The sequence below is a fragment of the Oryx dammah genome, unplaced genomic scaffold (assembly GCF_014754425.2).
Source record: "Oryx dammah isolate SB20612 unplaced genomic scaffold, SCBI_Odam_1.1 HiC_scaffold_18, whole genome shotgun sequence".
NCBI lineage: Eukaryota > Metazoa > Chordata > Mammalia > Artiodactyla > Bovidae > Oryx > Oryx dammah.
Genome location: NW_024070202.1, coordinates 452,653 through 470,696, shown reverse-complemented (window position 1 = coordinate 470,696; position 18,044 = coordinate 452,653). Strand labels below are relative to the sequence as shown.

General features: G+C 40.0%; 1 long non-coding RNA gene across 1 annotated transcript; it reads right to left on the bottom strand.

The window, feature by feature from the left end:
- Nucleotides 1-263: 263 nt before the first annotated feature.
- Nucleotides 264-18,044, bottom strand: LOC120877809. Its single transcript, XR_005724401.1, has 3 exons — nucleotides 17,107-18,044; nucleotides 2,633-2,639; nucleotides 264-273 (listed from the first exon to the last, which is right to left on the bottom strand). It is a non-coding gene; the product is annotated as an uncharacterized LOC120877809 (long non-coding RNA).

Below are 18,044 nucleotides of genomic sequence, written 5' to 3'. Positions count from 1 at the left end.
ACTTTTTTAAAAAGTACCCAACAATTACCCCTCGTGAATTTTGTTTTTAGAGAAAAATATACAGTTCAGCGGCTTTTAAAATTAAGAACGTAACTAGGGTAATTAAACCTTCATTTACTGAACATTGTCCAATACGTGACAATTATTAGTATTCACTTTTTATATACTCTATTTTCAGAGAAAAAAAAAAAAAAAAGATGGCATGGGACAATAAGCCAAAGACAGAAGGAGAAAGATAGAAGGTAGGAGAGAATAAGGGCTTTCCAGAAAGTGCTAAAGAACCTGCCTGCCAAAGCAGGGGACATAAGATACAGGGATTTGATCCCTGTGTCAGGAACATCCCCTGGAGGAGCGCCTGGCAACCCACTTCAGTATTCTTGCCTGGAGAATCCCATGGACAGAGGAGCCTGGTGGGATACAGTCCATGGGGCCCCAAAGAGTCATACATGACTGAGTGACTTAGCACATGAGCACATGAGGGAAGAAACAGGAGAGACATGGATCAGGGAGAAAGAGTCATAACAGTACAGGAGTCAGAATCCTAAGGGGCAGCGAGAGTGTCAGAGAAAGGAAAAGGGAGGAAAAAATTAGAATGATTGTTCTTTTTTCTCAGTCCACTTTGACAGTGTGAAAACTGTGGGCTTTCCCCCATAAAATAGACATATTCTTGTATATTCAAGGTATCCTTGAACCATAGGTTCAGAACTCCTGGTTTAATGGAGTTCCCTGGTTGCCTAGTGGTTAGGATTCTGAGTTTTCACTGCCATATCCCAGGTTCAAGCCCTGCTGAGGGAATTAAGATCCCACAAGCTGAGTGGTGCAGCCAAAAATAGAGTTCCTGGTTTAAACAAGACTGTTGTTGCTTAGTCACTCAGTTGTGTCCGACTCTTTCATGACCCCATGGGCTGTGGCCCACTGGGTTTCTCTATCCATGGGATTTTCCAGACAAAAATGCCAGTGTGGGTTGCCATTTCCTTCTGGGGATCTTCCCAACCCAGGGATCAAACATGATTCTCCTGCTTGGCAGGTGAATTCTTTAACATTGAGCCACCAGGGAAGCCTTAAACAGAGCTACAGAGGAGCAAAAGCAAGGAGAAAGATGCTACGAGGCAGAAACATAGAGAAATGGGAAAAAAGAGCCACAAGGAAAGAAAGGAAGATGGGCATTCCCCTCCCCAGCCCAGCTTCTCTCTCACCTAAACACATCCCACGTTCAAAGGGAGCACTGTGGGCTTAAAACTTGATGATAGGAGCCATTCTAGAATGACATCAGATGGGAGCCACCCCTCTGAGCACTGTTACCTTAGCAAATCACTTGCCTCTCAAGACCTAGTGAAGGGACTCCCACAGATGAATACGGACATTTTTGAATCGATACAAGATTAGCCCAGAAGCTGTCCAGGGGCCAGTAGGAGTGCTGGGTGCCATGGATGGAGAACTGGAGCCAAGACTGCAGGAAGAAGAGCTAAGGCTTCTCTCCTTTCCAGTCCCTGTGGGCTACAGAACCGGGGGCCAGGATGAAGTGAACCTTCCTCTTCTGGGGAGGGAAGAACCTCCCATTATGCCTTTGTACAGAGCTGTCTCATGATTAAAGAAGGTTGTTTATGTTGAAACCATCACCCTGAAGTGTTGGCTGTGGCTGGTCCAGGAAGGCACTTTGGAGTTGAGCTCCACAAATTCCACCCTGTTTTCCAACTTAATTTTTAATTCCAAATATGTTTGGCTCTAGGGGCTTTATTTGAGAGTTCTACCAGGAGACAAAAAAACAAAGGTGCTGTAGGATTTTGAAACAAGGACAATATGAGAAATGAAGTTTCTGGATTAGGCCAGCCCTTTTACAGGAATAGGGATACTGACATGATATTCTTTAACCTCATGTTGTTTCCTTAGGGGTTATGTTTCTGAAGCATCTGGGGGCTGGAGTGGGGGGGGCAGGAATTGCTCAAAAGAATAGAGGCTTTGTTTTGGATGACTTGGAGCAGACAATGTCCTTATTCAAAGGATCAAGGTGGGTTGGGCAAGGGGTAATGGATGGAGGAAGAAAGGAATAGATCAAGTGTGAAAATTATCTGCCAAACAGCCTCATAAGCTTCCTTCCAGCTAATCTAACACTTTTCAATGAGAAGGGTGAACTAAAGTGTTGCTTTGATGATCTTTCCACTCTTTTTTCCACAGAGGTGAACATGGTGGAAGCCGCGGGGCCTCTGTTCCTTTGCAATCAAGAGAGAAGGCCCTGGGCCAAACATGAATAATGAGCTCCTCGCCTCCAGTCAGTCAACAAGCGATGCTCATTAGGAAAAGTGACTCAGAACTGCCCTGTCCCTCCCTGGAGCTGCGCTGCACCCACCACGCTGGATGACAGGTGTCCACACTTCCCACGTGCCTACCCCACAGCACAATTAAGCTGCTGCAGAGCCAAGGATTCAGGGAAAAGGGGAAAGGAAAAAAACCTCAAGAAGTAATCAAAACAACTCAGCATTACCTGCTTATTTGTGCTTCTGTGATACAGATGTGCTTGCTGCCTAATGGGTTCAAGAATCTATGATGTGTAAGAACGTTTTTCTAAGTGTGGTCCTTAGGCCACAAGCATTAGAATCATGTGTGCTTCCAGATTCAGATTCCTGGGCCCCACCTCAGACCTACTGAGTCTACATCTCTGAGGGGCTACAAAATTGATGCTTTCAATTTGTGGTGCTGGGGAAGACTCTTGAGTCCCTTGGGCTTCAAGGAGATCAAACCAGTCAATCCTAAAGGAAATCAACGCTGAATATTCATTGGAAGGACTGATGCTGAAGCTGAAGCTCCAATATTTTGGCCACCTGATGCAAAGAACTGACTCATTATAAAAGACCCTAATGCTGGGAAAGATTGAAGGCAGGAGAAGAGGATGACAGAAGATGAGATGGTTTGATGGCATCATCGATTCAGTGGACATGAATCTAACTCTGGGAAATAGTGAAGGACAGGGGAGCCTCATGTGCTGCGTCCATGAGGTTGTAAACAGACACAATTTAGTGTCTGGCTGCTGGGTGAGGCAGGTCTTGGTGAGAAAACGGTGGTCTCCAGGATGGCTCACACCAGTGAGTGCTCCCCACAGCTACTGCCACTAGTGGCCTTTTCCTCCTAGTGAGCCACAGGCCCCGCCCCACCACCTGAGAGGAAACCCTCCAATACTAGCAGATCCTGCCATCACCGGCCGAACTTTCTGGGCCATTAAGAGCTTGCCCCAGTGCCCTAGCTGGGCCTGCAGCAGCATCTTCCCCAAGGTAAGTTCATAAGGATGGAGCCATGCCTCAAGCCACTTCAGCCCCTCTCACAAGAGGATCAACAAGGATCTTTCCACAGAGAAAATCAGAGGACATAGGGGTGAGGCTGAAGTACCCATCTGGACCACAGAGACTGAGGAGGACCACATTCAAAGGTATAAGGAGCAATTGTTCCACACTGTTCCTCCCTTAGGCTGGTATAGCACTGCCTGAAGAGCACCCCCATCCCTGCCCCCCACCTAGTTTCTCTGGCAGGCAAAAAGAGAACCCCAAATGGACACCCAGCTTTCCCAGTATTCTGGAACATGCTTTCAGGGAGGTCTGTTTGAGTCTTGCCTCAAAGAAATTACTTGGGGGAATGGCAGGGCTCCACCATCAGGGATCATATAGACACAGGGCACCAGGCTTGCAGGCACCTGCTTGTGGCCCTCTGTGAACCATGTTCCCACTTACCATGTATGGGAGCAGACATCCCAGCCAGTGGCTTTGCTGGGGGTCCCATCTGGCCAGGGAATACGGTTGTTTGGGAGTTCCGTCTGACCTGAGTCTTCAATCAAGGGGCCCCACCAGCTCATTCTTCTGCCTCACTTCAGCAGGAAAGCAAATAACTTGGCCTCAGTTTCTGCCCATCCAGAGAATCTGACTGGGGGACTCTGGGCGGTGGCAGAGTGCACCCTGTGGTGCTGGGTGGTCTGGGACCCAAACTGACATATTTCCAAAGAAGATAATCAGACAGCCAGCAGGTACCTGAAGAGATGCTCAATATCACTAATTATCTGGGACAAACACATCAAGGGTTCCCTTCCATTATCTAATGTCACTGTCTTCATACAGACCCTCCATATCACTGGTTTAATATAAAACGAGGTAATGCAGGAGGAGCCAGATGGATGAGGTGTCCAGAGCAAGGTGTGGAGAGACAGCACAGAGCTTCCATACCCCTCCATGCATGCCACTCTTAGGTAGTGGGCCCCAGGCTGAGAGCTGCAGTCTGTCCCCCGTGGACAGAGACTCTAAGATGAACGTAATAGCAGGAGTGAGAAGGGGCTGAGCCTGCCCAGATAAGAGGTGAAGAAACCAGGTGGTTCTCACTCTAGAAGTCAAGGCGACCTTCCCAACTGCACACGTACAGAAAGGCTCCTCCATGGTCAGAAAGTGAGGGGGCGCCACCCCTTAGTAGGTGATGTCAGCCTACTCAGAAGCCTCTTTGCTAGAATCCATCTTGATCTCCTTGCAGTCCAAGTGACTCACAAGAGTGTTCTCCAACACCACAGTTCAAAAGCATCAATTCTTCAGCACTCAGCTTTCTTTATAGCCCAACTCTCACATCCATACATGACTGGAAAAACCATAGCTTTGACTAGATGGACCTTTGTTGGCAAAGTAATGTCTCTGCTTTTTAATACATTGTCTAGGTTTATCATAGCTTTTCTTCCAAGTAGCATTAATTTCATGGCTGCAGTCACCATCTACAGTGATTCTGGAGCCCAAGAAAATAAAGTCTGTCTCTGTTTCCATTGTTTCCACATCTATTTGCCATGAAATGATGGGACCAGATGCCATAATCTTAGCTTTTTGAATGCTGAGTTTCAAGCCAGCTTTTTAACCGTCCTCTTTCACTTTCATCAAGAGGTTTAGTTCCTTTTCACTTTCTGGAATAGGGGTGGTGTCATCTGCATATCTGAGGTTGCTAATATTTCTCTCAGCAATGTTGATTTCAGCTGTGCTCCATCCAGCCCAGAGTTTTTCATGATGTACTCTGTATGTAAGTCAAATAAGCAGGGTGACAATATACAGCCTTGACGTACTCCTTTCCCAATTTGGATCCAGTCTGTTGTTCCATGTCCAGTTCTAACTGTTGCTCCTTGACATGCACACAGGTTTCTCAGGAGACAGGTAAGGTGCTCTGGTATTCCCATCTCTTTAAGAATTTTCCACATTTTGTTGTGATTCACATATTCAAAGGCTATAGTGTAGTCAATGAAGCAGAAGTAGATGTTTTTTATGGAATTCTTCTGCTTTTTCTATGATCCAACACAGGTTGGCAATTTGATCTCTGGTTCCCCTACCTTTTCTAAATCCAACTTGAACATCTAGAAGTTCTCAGTTCATGTACTGTTGAAGCCTAGCTAGAAGAATTTTGACTATTACTTTGCTAGTATGTCAAATGAGTGCAATTGTGTGGTGCCATTTGAGTATTCTTTGGCATTGTCTTTCTTTAGAATTAGAATGAAAACTGACCTTTTTTCCAGTCCTGTGGCCACTGCTGAGTTTTCCAAATTTGCTAGCATATTGATAGACTGATCTCTGTTCATTTCCAAGGCAAACCGTTCAATATCATAGTAATCCAAGTCTCTGTCCCAACCACTAACACCAAAGAAGCTGAACGGTTCTATGAAGACCTACAAGACCTTCTAGAATTAACACCCCCCAAAGATTTCCTTTTCATCATAGGTGACTGACATACAAAAGTAGGAAGTCAAGAGATACCTGGAGTAACAGGCAAGTTTGGTCTTGGAGTACAGAATGAAGCAGGGCAAAGGCTAATAGAGTTTTGCCAAGAGAACGCACTGGTCATAGCAAACACCTTCTTTCAACAACACAAGAGATGACTCTATACGTGGACATCACCAGATGGTTAATATCAAAATCAGATTGATAATATTCTTTCCAGCCAAAGATGGAGAAGCTCTATACAGTCAGCAGAAGTAAGACTGGGAGCTGACTGTGGCTCAGATCATGAACTCCTTATTGCAAAATTCAGACTTAAATTGAAGAAAGTGGGGAAAACCACTAGGCCATTCAGGTACAACCTAAATTAATCCCTTATGAAAATAGAGTGGAAGTGACAAATAGATTCAAGGGATTAGATCTGATAGAATGCCTGAAGAACTATGCACAGAGGTTCATAAAATTATACAGGCAGTGATCAAGACCATCCCCAAGAAAAAGAAATGCAAAAAGGCAAAATAGTCATCTGATGAGGCCTTACAAATAGCTAAGAAAAGAAGAGAAGCTAAAGGTAAAGGAGAAAAGGAAAGATATAACCCATCTGAATGCGGAGTTCCAAAGAATAGCAGGGAGAAATAAGAAAGCCTTCCTAAGTGAACAATGCAAAGAAATAGAGGAAAATAATAGAATGGGAAAGACTAGAGATCTCTTCAAGAAAATTAGAGATACCAAGGGAACATTTCATACAAAGATGGGCTCAATAAAGGACAGAAATGGTATGGCCTTAACAGAAGCAGAAGATATTAAGGTGGCAAGAATACACAGAAGAACTATGCAAAAAAGATCTTAATGACCTAGATAACCACGATGGTGTGATTACTCACCTAGAGCCAGACATCCTGGAGTCCAAAGTCAAGTAGGCCTTAGGAAGCATCAGTACTAACAAAGCTAGTGGAGGTGATGGAATTCCAGCTGAGCTATTTCAAATCCTAAAGGATGCTGCTGTGAAAGTGCTGCACAATATGCCAGCAACTTTGGAAAACTCAGCAGTGGCCACTGGACTGGAAAAGGTCACTTTTTCTTCCAATCCCAAAGAAAGGCAATGCCAAAGAATGCTCAAACTACAGTTGTCTTGCAGTCAGTAAATCAAGATATATTCCTGGCTCCTGACTTCCATTATTGCTATAGAGAAATCAGCCTTCACTGTAATTGCCATGCCTTTGAGACTGAGCTTTCTCCTCTCTGCTGTGTTTTGTTAAAGAATCTTTTCCCCATCTGGTATTCATCAATTTTCCTATAAGATGTCTAAGTGTTATTAAAAAAAAAAAAAGGTATTCATCTTAGGATTCACTAGGCTCCATGGACCTAATGATTATTGTCTTTCAACAACTCTAGAGATTTCCTAGCAATTAATACTTCAAATATTTCTTTGTTCCCATTATTCTTTCTGGAATGTTGGTTAATCTCATTTAATGTTTTCTATCACTTTCTATCCCTGTGCTGCCTTTAGGGTAATTTCTTGAAAATAATCTTGTTTTACTTATTTATTGCTGTATAATAAATTACCACAAACCTAGCTGCTGAAAGCAACAAACATGTATTACTTCACACAGTTTCTGGGGGACAGGAATCCAGGAATGACTTAGTTGGGTGGTTTTGGCTCATTGTCTTTCACAAGGTGAATGTCAAGTGACCCTGGGGCTGTCCAGGGCTGGAGAGAAAGCTGCTTCTAGGTTGGCTCACTTCCATTCCTCCCCACAGGGGCCTCTGCCAGAGCTGCCTGAGTAGTCTCTGACAGACCAGCTGGCTTCCCCAATCTGCGGTATGAGAGAGGGAAAGCAGCAGCAGGAAGCCACAGCATCTTTTATGATCCAGTCCCTGAATCACACACCTTCAGTTCAGCCACTCAGTCGGGTCCGACTCTGCGACCCCATGAATCGCAGCACGCCAGGCCTCCCTGTCCATCACCATCTCCTGGAGTTCAATCAGACTCACGTCCATCGAGTCAGTGATGCCATCTAGCCATCTCATCCTCTGTCGTCCCCTTCTCCTCCTGCCCCCAATCCCTCCCAGCATCAGAGTCTTTTCCAATGAGTCAACTCTTCGCATGAGGTGTCCAAAGTACTGGAGCTTCAGCTTTAGCATCATTCCTTCCAAAGAAATCTCAGGGTTGATCTCCTTCAGAATGGACTGGTTGGATCTCCTTGCAGTCCAAAGGACTCTCAAGAGTCTTCTCCAACACCACAGTTCAAATGCATCAATTCTTCGGCGCTCAGCCTTCTTCACAGTCCAACTCTCACATCCATACATGACCACAGGAAAAACCATACACACCTTCAGTTCCACTTTATTCAGTTTCTTAGAAGCAAATCAAAAAGGCTGATTTATACTTAAGGGAAAGAGAATGAAGCTCCACCTCCTGAAGAGGAGAATATCAAAGAATTCTAAACACTTAAAAATCACCACACAGGGCTTCCCTGGCAGTCCAGTGGTTAACAATCCACTCTTACACTGCAGGAGGCAGTGATTCCACCCTTGGTTGGGGAAGTAAGATCCCACATGCTGTGCAGCATAGCCAAAAAATGTTTTTAAAAATCATCACATAAATTTCTCCATGGACAGAGGAGCCTGGTGGGCTACAGTCCATAGGGTTGCAGTCAGACTTGACTGAACAACTGAGCATGCGTATTTCAGTTCAGTAGTCTCTCATAGGTTGTGTTTAATCTGTTGCTTCTAAATTCAGTTACTAAAACATTCATATCTAGACATTCAGCTAGGCTTCTTTTTTTCAAATCTACCTAATGATTTTTCACAGTATTGTGTTATACATCTAATACCTTCTTTGATTTCTTTAAACATGTTAAATTGTTATTTTATATTGTGTGCTAACTCTAAAAAATCTTCAGTCTTTGGAGAATAGACTCTCACTCCTGATGTCTTGTTCTTTAGTGTGTGTGTTGCTAGCTTTGACTATGAATTGCTCCTTTCCCTTGGAAATTTCTCTGTGGAAATTCCTTGGCACCTAAATTAACATTGTTATTGTTGTTGCTTAGTCACTAAGTCATGTCCAACTCTTTGCAACCCCACAGACTGCAGCATGCCAGGCTTCCCTGTCCTTCACCATCTCTCGGAGTTTGCTCAAATTCATGTCCATCAAGTCAGTGATGCCCTCTGACCATCTCATCCTCTGTTGATCCCTTCTCCTCCTGCCCCCAGTCTTTCCAACATTAGACTGCTTTCCTCCAAAGATGTACATTGGATTCTGACAACTGCCTGGAGTAACAAGCAATCCAAGACACTTTGAGTTATATTCTTGGTTTAAGGTACAGGTCACATGCAGCATATATTTGGACCAAAAATGTATTGTGAGGGCCATTACACGTTCTTAGGAGGAAATTCCACCATACTTCTGCCAACCAGTGCTAAACTCAGATTCAGATTTCTTTGATGTCTCGTTCCATGTGACTTTCCTTTCTTCCATCTCCTTTACATTGAAGGTATAACCCATTGAAGTCTCAGCTTTTTGCAGAGACTTATCAGTCTCCAAGCAACCCACTCCGGTGTTCTTACCTGGAGAATCCCAGGGACGGGGGAGCCTGGTGGGCTGCTGTCTGTGGGGTCGCACAGAGTCGGACACAACTGAAGTGACTTAGCAGCAATTGATATTAAGCTTAATTTCTTGGCCCCCAAATATGGTACTGTCTCTAGGGTTCAGCAAAAAACTCAAGAGAAGCTGGTGTTGGTGCTACCTTATCACCAGTGTTTCTAGCTTTCACTGTTTTTGACCTTTGTTAAGATCATGCCAGTTTAGCAATACAAAGAAGATTTTTGACTGTTTACATTGGAGGGTCATTGAGTATCTCATCTTCCAACTCCTAAAAATGCAAGTTCCCAATTCACTCTCCAGTCCACGCCAGGATGCCTCCCCTCCCACTCCATTTGTTGTTGTTGGTGGTGTTTTATTTATTTTTTTTTTGCTTTTGCCACACCATGCTAGTCCCCTGACCAGGAATTGAAACTGGGCCCCTGGTAGTGAAAACATGGAGTCCCAACCACTGGATGGCCAGGGAATTCCTCTTAAGTTGTTCTTTTCAGTATCCTCCACGTTGTCCAATCAAATGATCTTCCTTCGTCATCATCTTATTTGACCTTTAAGCATCATTTGACTGGTTTAAGGACTCCTTCCTTTATACAGCATTTCTTTCCCAGCTTCTTCAACACATTCCCTGGATATGCCTGTATCACTGGCCTCTCCTTCCTTTCCTGACCTTTTGTCTTCTACACAACTTCTCTCTATCCAGTCTTCCCAAGGTGATCTCCTATAACTTAATGGCTTTATATCCTACCTACATCTCGATGATTCTCACATTTCGGCCTCAGGCCAAAATCTTGAACTGAGCTCTAGACTTATATCCAGCTGCTTACTTGGCATCTTCACTTGGGTAACATTCACTTTAAACCTGTCCAAAACAGAACTCTTGGTTTTCCCCTCCAGCATCTATTCTTCCTCCAGTTTTCTCCACCATAGTAAATGGCCTTGACTCCACCTTGTGGCTCTAAACAAAGAACTAGGAGTCATCTTTCATTCACCCCCTTCCTGTCACTATCACATCCAGTGTGTCAATCTTATTTATTCTATTTTTATCTTGAAGTATTTATTTATAAAGTTTTATTTGTTTTTAACACCAAAATAATTTTTTATTGGGATACAGACAATTAACAATGTTGTAACAATTTCAAGCGAACAGTGAAGGGATTCAGTCATACATATACATGTATCCATTCTCCCCCAAACCCCCCTCCCATCCAGGCTGGTACATAACATTGAGCAGAGTTCCATGCGCTATACAGTAGGTCCTTGTTGGTTATCCATTTTAAATATAGCAGTGTGTGCATGACATTCCTAAAGTCCTTAACTATCCCTTCCCTCTGGCAACCATGAATTTATTTTCTAAGTCTGTGGTACTGACTCTGCTTTTAAGACGTCCTGAATTTTCCCCTTCCTATCCATCTACTGCCACCTGAGTCTTTGTCATTATTATCTCTAACCTGTACTAATACAATTGCTTTTCTATTGGTTTCCCTGTGTGCATTTTTGATTTTCATAATCCATTTTCCTTTAAAAAGGAAAATTACTCATGTTAATCCCTTAATTAAAACGCTTCAATGGCACACCTTTGCACTTTGAATGAAATCCGTATTGTTTACGAAGACCCTTAAGCCTTTCCCTACAGGACGCTTAGTTGTATCTCATAACACTTATTACTATCTGAAACTAATCTGTTAATGCCTTTACTTATTGTCTGCTCCCTCTCTTTAGACTCAAAATTTCCATTATAGAACTATAAAATGACAACTGTCTATTTGTTCCCTACCATAACCTCAGCAATTATTAGGTGATTAATAAATTCCTATTGATTGGATCTTTTATATTCTAATAGTTCTCTGAACACCCAGTCTTCATGGCAGAAGTAACTACTTCCACATTTGTGCTCAAATAACACTTTGAACACACCACCATTATAATACTCATGTGTCTACAAGCTTATCTCCTTACTAGAGTGTGAACTCTGCAGGAGTATAAATCATGGCATTTTCTTCTTCAAGTTAGAATTCTAGGGTCTTATTCACTACCTGATAAGGAGTAGGTAAACAAATGCATGTTTACTGAATAAATGAATGAATGCTAATGAACAATTCAGAGACTTGAAAAATCATTTTCTAAAATTACTTTCATCAACAGACAAGAAAAACAATATGAATGTAACCTTTGGTTCTGGAAAAACAATTAAAACTGTGACAGCAAAAACAAGTCTCTAATTAAATATGTCATGCTTCTACAAAAGAATTCCTAACAATGATTAGGACAGAAGAAAGGAAGAAAAGGACTTTCAGATTAAATGACTTTGTTCTCCTCTGTATTTGCTCATCAATTTTAGTGCTGCAGCAATGGCTCTAGAAATAAGCCAATTTCTGACAGTCATGTGGCCCACACAATTTTTGGAATTTTCTGAAATGCTTAGCATCACATTGGAAATGACAGAGACTTCTCTCCTTGTCTTTGTGCTAACGGTTCATTTGGAATCTATTAAATTGATGACTGAGGTAATACTTGTGCCCTTGGGATTATTGCCAATAGTGTCCCTAAATTGGTGCCACCAAAGCCCAATCTGTCGTCAGAGAACAATGTCCCTTCTGCCCTTGTAGCCAGCAGGACATGTGGGAAATCAAAAGCTTGTACATAGACATTAGTGCATGGATCTTAGTCATCATACTCAGGAAACACTTTCCTAAAATATCTGGTGCCAAAAATTCTTAAAATAAAAATGTACATGCTTTATTGATTCACTTAAGTGTTTAGATGCTTCTATTGTATTTACTATTGTTCAGTAGCTCATTTAACATTACTTGAAGTTGATGAAAACCTTCCCTTAGCTCCTTAAGGCCTTAGTTTTGAGCTTAGAAATAGTGAAAAGGGCTCAACATAATTTTTCAGCAGCAAAATAGGGGACAGTCACTAATCAGTACCTTAGTAAAAACCTTTTATTATTTTCAAAATGCTTTTGAATGCCTGCTTAGTTTTTTTTTTTCCTAATAAATGGATTTGTATATAACCCTCATTTGTGAATTCGTGTGCTGCACTGGAGTACTCAGACACCAGGTGGTAAAGCTACATTCCTTACCTTTTTAATTCTTGGCACCCTGCAAAATCTCAAACTTCTCCCAATGCTCCTTTCATATTCTGCTCCTTATCTCCTTCCAAAAAATTGGGTGGGTATGCTAGTGGGAATGTGAGGTTGATAAAAACATAACACTTGATTAGCAGATAAAAATAAAGAGCACGGTTTAACAAAGGAAGAAAGTACGATGGAGGAGAAGATAAAGAGGAGTGGGAATAAAAAGAAAACTGGACAATAATGGTAAAAAAAAAAAACAAAAAAAACTGAAGGATAATATTCAAAGAAAGGCACCAAATCTCAGTACCTCCAACTTCTCCAAGCCACCTCAACAGTCTGTTTCATGGCAACAGGTCAGTTCTGTGCAATGTTTCTGGTCTTTAATGGATTCTTTGGGCCATTTTCCATTCCTCGCTTGTTTATTGACCGCGCTTTGCAGATGTGCAAGTATGAGGCTGAATATTTTAGTTTTCTACTGCTTCTCTAATAAATTACCCAAAAGTTATGGGCTTAAGCAACATTTAAGCAACTTATCACCTTCTGTAAGTTAGAATTCTGACATGGGTCTCATGGGGCTGAAATGAAGATATCAGCAGCTCCTTTATGAAGACTTTGAAAGTGAAAGCCTTAATCGACTGTCCTGCGTATGGGGAAAAAAAAAAAAAAACTGATTTGCTTACATTGGTAGTGAAAGGTTGTTGTTAATCACAACACCGGGATTCTTGGCCCCCGGAGGAGAAGAATTCAATCTGGGGCCAGAGACGAGGCTTGATCGCTCAGAGCTTTTGTGTAATAAAGTTTTATTAAAGTATAAAGGAGATAGAGAAAGCTTCTGACATAGGCATCAGAAGGGGGCAGAAAGAGTACCCCCCTGCTAGTCTTCAGCTGGATGTTATATAGTCACCAGCAGTCTGTTAATGAAAGAAAGGAATGTCTCAAAACTTAGAATGGCACCAGGTCCCTCACCAATAAGATGTATTTTGGGATAATGTTGGCACCAAATGGTTTATCTTGGGCCATAAAATGATTAACTTGAGTCTTGAAGAAAGGCAGATCACCATACAAATAGTTTCATTTACATAGATTAGAGGAACAATATCAGAGTATAACATACTGGTTTTTCAAGTAGGTTCTGAGCCAAAAGTTGGAAGCGACTTGAAGACAGAGTTTGGGGTAAAAGCATAGTACACTAGCATAGCTTAAGATAAACATTTCCATAAGAAAAAGGCATTGGTTATCTCTAGGTTTGAGAATAGTTAACTTCAGGTGAAACCAGATGTCATGGCAACACAGAATTTTAAGAGAAACCTCCTTTTAAATTTGTATAGAGAAGGAGAAAATATCACTAGTTTGTTTCCTCCAGCCGCTTAAGAGATAAAAATGTCTGACACTTGCAGGCTATTTCCTCCATTTGGAGACCCCTGGCCTTCCTGCCTGTTACCCTCTCAGTAGGACTTCCTAATGGGGAAATTGATATAGGTACTTTAATGCATTCATATATTTCTCCTGTTATGTACCTGGTAGTGATATGCATGGGGATATAATAGTGAATAGAGATGAGATAGCATTCAGAATAATGTAGCTATATTCCAGAGATATGATACAGAATGATGTATCTATATTCCAGATTACTGTGGAGTCTATGCTATTGTGAGCGAAAAAAAAAATAATTAGAAAAACATAAAATATGGAACCTAATTTAAAAATAGCAGTGTAGATGATGTAGAAAATTACACTCAATCGGGTACTGATGACAAAATAGAGAACAAATCATTTAATTTTTATTACAAATTTCCAATTTATAGCCAAAATATACAACCATTACATTTAAAATCAGTTTGTACAATCATAATTAAAGTGCTAAGTAAAAACATTTACAAAAGCTTGACATCAGTCTACTGTAAACAAAATAAATCTACAAGAGCAGAGTGTTCAAAGCACATCAGCTAATGTGAAAAAACAGTTCATGCTGTAATCAAGCACACTTGCCCTCTATATAGCGCAACAACAGTAAATTCTCCACTCGTTTGGAAAGTAATGATAGATTTTAAACACATAAAAAAGAAACATGAAGAACTAATGCCACAAAATACAATTCTTCATCAGCACAATTTCCAACCAGATGCTTATACAATAAAGCAAGATCAAAACTTTAGATCAGTTTTAGGATCACCTCCATCAACGTAATTCAGATTAGGGTCTAAAAACTAAACTGCTGAGTGCCAGCAGTTCAAAAACAATAGCTTTTAAAAATAATGAAAAAGGAGAATCTCTTCTACCTTTATATTTCTTGAAAAAGGGAGAAGGTGGTGGTCATTTCTCATAACAGTAAAATGAGTAAAGACTTAAAAAAAAAAAAAAAATGGAGAATGCCCACCTGTAAATTTAGTATGAGGGAGCAGAGCTGGAAGACAGGCTCAGCTGAAGGTAGGGTAGACTGAGACTGAAATAGACAGCCTTTGAACAATGTGGGTGAAGAATATCTACGATGTTCTGGACACAGTTTTTGAACTGAAAAGCATGAGATCAGCAAGGCCCCTACTTCTTATGACCCTTAAGAAGAAATGACTGGCTCCCTTCCTCAAGGTCACTGAAAACACACAGCACTTTCAGTCATCACATGGGGTCTTCAAAAGAGGAACAGATTCCCAACTTAAGTCACCTAAGTGAAATCTCGTCTCAAAATAGTTTCACCAACATGGATTGAACTATTTCCACTTTTGTTTTAAAGCTAAATATTTATTCTACTAATTGATAGTCATGTGTGCTAACAACAATGTATTTGTTTTTTTAAAAACGAGTGAAAGAGCTATAGTCACGAACACTTTATTCCAAATCAAGACCCCTAGGTTAATTTTGGAGAACATTAGGTCAGCTCTTGTTGGCTATCTGCTACCCTTATTATTCATAATATTTTATATATGAGGAGATATAGTCTGACTTTGGAAGAACCCAATCCACAACCTTTCAAAACACAGTTCTATTTAAAATTGGGGATTTCTTGTGTAGGAGCTTCATACTCATACGTTTTAATTCTTAAAACTTGAAACACAGGTATAAAGAAAATCTTTAAAATGGCATGTTTAGGCAAATTTGTAGGCTACATAACATAATATTATTATTTTAGAAAGTATACTAAGAAGAAAAAATTCTATAGCTGGCAAAATGGATTCCATATTAGATATTTGCGGGGGGTAGTTATTTTGCCTTCAAATGATATTTACAGAATAATCCTTTGATATATGACAATATCTCAGTGAATGAAAGCTGAAAAACTATACACAGATTTAATGAAAAACTTACGTACCTTCAGCATTCCCAAAAGATATTTGCTTCAATTACTGAAGTCATTTTGATTAAACACCTTTGAAAACTGGGCAATTTAACAGCAAAACAAAGCAGAATTTTCTGGATAGGCCTCTGGTTATCTGTAGTTTGAATCTTTATAAAGCCTCTGGTAGGTCGGTTTAAAGAGTTGAATTGGGAAGTTGAAATAGCTCTTCTAAAAGATCTTTTGTTTGGTTGTTTCTTGAATATGTATTATGAAACTGCTAACATTTGATCAACAAAACCAATAACTTCACATAGCTCAGAATAATATTACCTAGCTATGGCCACATAATATGAATCTCCTTGGGCTGATTCTCAAAAACAAAAAACCATCTACTCAAGAACTTTCTACTGAGATGACCATGATAACTTAACATATACAATAATGTGCAACACTAAGAAAATAAAAGACAAAACAAAAAAAGGGGCTCAAAAAAAAAAAAAAAAAACCATTCACATTAAATAAATGTGAGCTTCAGGTATCATATATTACAGAAAGTGAAATAACTATTAACTATGATAAACTGTAGACATATATACTTATATAAATAATCCCAATTCACTATCAGATTAAAATATAGCAAAGTTGGTATTCTTTTAAAAAGTTTAAATGAAAAGAAACAGCTTCCATAGCTCTTTCAAATAAAAATAAGACAATTTAACAGGTTTTAAGTGACAAACAAACTTTTCTTTCTGGGAATGGGAGAAAGCGACTATGGATGGTGTAGCTCTCTTTAGCATGCCAAAGTAAATGTTCAAACTGCAGTCGCTCCTTCACACAGTAATATGTTTAAACTTCAGTGAAAAAATAAAACTTAAAAATAGAGTCTGGAATTTGAAAATAAAAGCAGAAAAGTTGTTTGAAGTTGGTATTAAAGTTGTGGGGAAAAAAAAGATTTGTGAAATGGGATCATTCTAGAGGCATTAACTTTTTAAAAAAGATGAAAGATAAAGAATTCAGATTTATTATGATAATTCACAGCTAAAGTAGAAATAGCACCTGATGACAAGAGAACTTCCAAACTAATGTTTTCAAATTGCAGTGTCCTTTTCATGATTAAAAAAATAATTTTAAGTTCACATATTAAGAAACTGCAACATTTTCAAGTACATGTTCCCCTCAGCTCAATGTAAAGAACTACTGCATTGGTCTTGTCTCGGAAACACAGAATTATTTCATATTAAACCTTTCTGCCAACAAGAGTAGTTCAAAGAAAAATTATCTGAGGCAGGGCTAAGGGAGAGATGGAAGATATTTATAAACTTAATTTTCAAAACTGAGGAGGGGTCAGTTAGAAAAACAGAAAAATGGTGGATGGATAAATATAAATTAAACCACCCTAGGATTATCTGTTTTACCTTATATATCCCATTATCAAAACCCAGAAAATACTCAATGAAATGTTTAGACCTCAGACTCAAGGTTTAACAAATATAATAGCAAAACACACAGAGTCAGAAAACTGAAAAGAAAGTTGTGGTGGTGCTCTTACCAGGCGGTTAATATAACACTGTAATATAGCAATGTGTGAATGAGACGCTGGTTATCTAATTGAACTTTTGGATATCAGGAGAGCTGCCTGATCCAGTGAACTGACCAAAGACAAGGAATGAAGCACAGCCAAACAAATTACATCAGAAACCAGTGCACCTTCCTGTATCCATTTCCATTACTCTTCTCTACCCACCAGACACCAAACCCATACCTAGATTGTAAATCTACAGACCAGGGGTTCAAGAGATTGATAGGAGTTAATGAAGACAATTAGAACAAAGACAATGATCTTTAAGTGTAACAGGAACCTCAATGGCCTTGTTCTCAGAGAATGTAATTATCAATAAATCTACAAGAGAACTCTGTCAAGAGATGGAAGTAATAGAATCTCTACATTTTATTACAGAAGGAGGCTTCACAGAAACATCTTCTGCAGAGCTGAAAAAATAAAATAAACAAACCACATTTATCTCCAAAGATATTTTAAAGCAGGACATTCACTTGCTTGTGGCAATCTGGCAACTGTAGTTACACAAAGAATCTAAGAATTCAGCTTACGGGTAATTACTGAACAGACAAATTTCAATCCAGTCCTCAATTCTTTTTTATTTCATAATTATTTTAATGTAAGCCAAACCTAATAGCTTTTTAATTAGTTATATGGGCCATAAAACTGTTACATGCTTTGTTTACTAATTTTACCTTAATACATTTTGTTTAAAAGTTTAGCCTAAGTTGCTATGCTCATATTTAAAAGAACAAAGACCACAAAATTTTAGATGTTATTTTTTTCTGTACATTAGTTTTAATGTACTTATATTGGTT